The following is a 3,419-nucleotide window of genomic DNA, read 5'->3' as shown; positions in this document are numbered from 1 at the left end:
TCAACTCTAAGACATTTCTCCAGCCATTTTTTTTTATGTCTTGGTGTCTTTAATTTTTTATTGGATCATTCCCACCTTTTTACATAATTTTTTCTCCAATGTAAAAAAATAACAAAACAAATATAAATTTGAAAAGATGAAAGATTGAGAGTTTCAGAAGAAAAAAAAATGTGAAATCTACATTCACCTACAGTTACCACTTCTTTTTTCTTCCCCATAATAGAAGAAAGCACCCAGAATGGTTTCTGCACTAGGCGGCTCGAATCTCCTCATTTTTCTCTTGATCCCAGTCCATTTTAGCTTTTGCCCACACCATCTCATCTAAAGTGCACTTAGATGGTTCTAAATCAATAGTCAAAACCTGTCCTCACCTTAAACAATTTAATAGTAGCATGTCAATACATTTAATCATCCTCTCTCATGAAAATCTTTGCTCATGTCACCTGCTTTGTGTTCCTATGGTTTTTGTGGCTCTCCTGAGACTTTTTTGATGTCCTTTTTTCTCATGTCCTTGACTTTTTAATACTGAAATTCCTAAGGCTTTGTCCTGGAACTCCTATTCTTCTCTATCTACAATCACTCTCTAATCTCTTCCATTCTCATGGCTTCAGATGCAACATTATGCTATGAACTGCCCAATTTATATATCCTCGGCCTCCAAATATAACCTTCTAATTTTCTGCTTGATGTATTTACTTGTATGTCTAACAAGAGTCTCAAATATAACATGTTCAAAACAAAATTCCGTTTTCTTAAGAGGAAACTCTTCCTCCAGCTGCCTTCCTCTGACTATTTAAATACAATATTATTCTTCACACTGTTCAGGCCCATCCCCAGTTCTTATCTTTCTCTTATAAACTAAATTGTTAAACATCTTTCTACTGGGCTACCTCCCAAAAATATACCCACTGCACATTTTTGTTATATTATTTTAATAGCTGTATTGAGACATAATTCACATACCATAAAATTCACCCTTTTAAAATACACAACTCAGTCCTTTTGAATATATCACTATATTGTGCATTATCTAATTTAGATCAATTTCAGCACCCAAAAAATTACCCTACTATTTCATAGTGATCAAAATAAAAACAGATATTTCTCAGTTTTCTGGTCATAATGCCTTGGCGTCATTCTAGCATAAGTGCCATATCCTTTTAATGACATAAAGGTGCTTCTTGATTTTGCCTGTGGCCTCATATCATCGTTTCTTCCCTCTTCGGTCTGCTTTAACTGTGTTCCAATTATTCCTCAAATATGCTCAAAATTCTGCTTCTCAGGATCTTTGCCCATGCTGTTTCCTCTCTTTAGATCTTCCCTTGCCAAGTTGTTGGCATGACTTGGTCTCTCAACTCTTTAAGGTCCCTTCTCAATTAAAACATTCTCAACAATACCTTCTCTAACCATCTGTATTAGTCCGGGTTCTCCAGAGAAACAAATATAACAGGAGATCTATCATCTCTATCTCCATCTCTGTCTGTCTCTCTCTCACACACACACTTCTCTATCTATCTATCATCTATCTATCTCTATCTCTATCTCAATCTCTACCTATCATCTTTATCTCTATCTTTATCACTATCTATATCTTTCTATGTTTATATTTAGAAAGATTTATTTTGAGAAACCAGTTCATATAATTGTGGGGGGCATGATTAAAACTTGCAGAGTTGGACAGTAGGCTGGAAATTCAGGCATGGTTGTTGTTACAGTCTTAATTCCAAGGCTGGAAACACTGGCAGAATTTCTACATTGCAATCTGAAGGCAGAATTCCATCTCACTCCAGGACCTCAGTCTTTGCTTTTAAGGCCTTTAACTGATTGAATGAAGCATATCCACATTATGGAGGGTTATCTGCTTTACTCAAAGTCTAATGATTTCAAAATTAATTATATTTTTAAAATATTTTCACAACAACATGTAGACTGGTGTTTGACCAAAAGATTGACCATAGTCTAGCCAAGGTGACACATAAAATTAACCATTATACCATCCTATTTAAGATTACGGTCCCTGTGACATCTCGCCACTGACACTCTACATCCTTTACATATGTTATTTTTCTCTACAACATATGATGCTGCTGCCGCTGGTGGTGGCAATAGCAATCCATTACATAGAGCTGACTGTATGCCAGCTTTGATTACTTACTTTATTTCCACATTCTTTCAAGGAAATATAAGTTTGATGAGAAAAACACTTTTGTGTGATATCTTCACTGCTTCATCTATAGCACAGACAGCAATTCTTAGGACATTTTAAGATCTCATTAAATATTTGTTGAATGAATGAATAATGAGAGGATACCTGAAAGGATGAATTAGTGGATCATATGATAGTTGCTGGAGAAGCTCTTAAGAAGCTGGGTACCCTGATGCCTAGTGAATTCTATGTAGTCAGATCACTGGTCTTTTCTTTGTTTTTCATATGTTCTCATTTTAAGGTAAATCAACTATTCACTAGTTTAAAATTTTTATTTGTTCTAGAGTTTAAATATATTTAATATTTTGACAATATCTATTTTTTAAACACATAATAAACATTATAATAATCACAATAATCACACTCATGACACATAATCATTAATAGTTAGAAAATATTTTGTTCTTTAAGCATATTTTCACACATTGATATTAGTGATTTTTTCGTCTTACTTAATGTTTTTATTTAATGTTAAATAAAAAAAATTTTATTTCATGTTAAATAAAAAGAATTTAATGTTAAATAAAAAGAATTTTTTTTGGCATGCCGAAGATTTTACATATATTATGCTTAACTTAATAACAATGACACATTTTCATGCGAATAATATATTCCAAAATATATATATATATATTTTTAGTCCATCAGTACATCTTGTTGAATATTTTTCAGATGATTGCCAGTGTCAATAAAGTTGTCATAAACATAATTATTTGTGAGCCTTTGACTGTGGTCTATGTTATTTTTTAATATGGGAGATAGTATTGAAATTAAAATTTTATGTTTAATTTCTCCCCGACCATGCTGAATATATACAAAGCGTTAAGAAAATACATAAGTACTAGGATTGTTCATGTTTTTAGCTATACCAAAAAGTATTAAAAGATAATTTGTTAAATTAAGATGTCAGTGTGAATCAAATTAAAATTTAACACAAATTTTTATTTAGCAGAAATTTTTTATAAAGGTCATTTCCACAGAAATGGTAAATTTTTTCTCCTATGGTTGGAAGTACATGATCAGAGTACCCATGGTAATGCTTAGCATTCAAAAATAGTCAAACCAGGGTAAGATCCTGACCGGGGTAGGAGATAAGAGATTAGTGACCCTGTCCTAATTCAATCAGTTTAAGACTCCCAGGAATAAGCATGTAGTCCAACAAATTCAAGTTTTCTCTTACCCGTATCAGTAAGGAAAACTGCACCCTAGAGGA

Source organism: Pteropus alecto, unplaced genomic scaffold (assembly GCF_000325575.1).
Source record: "Pteropus alecto unplaced genomic scaffold, ASM32557v1 scaffold540, whole genome shotgun sequence".
Taxonomy (NCBI): Eukaryota; Metazoa; Chordata; class Mammalia; order Chiroptera; family Pteropodidae; genus Pteropus; species Pteropus alecto.
Note: the sequence above shows the minus strand (reverse complement) of the source record.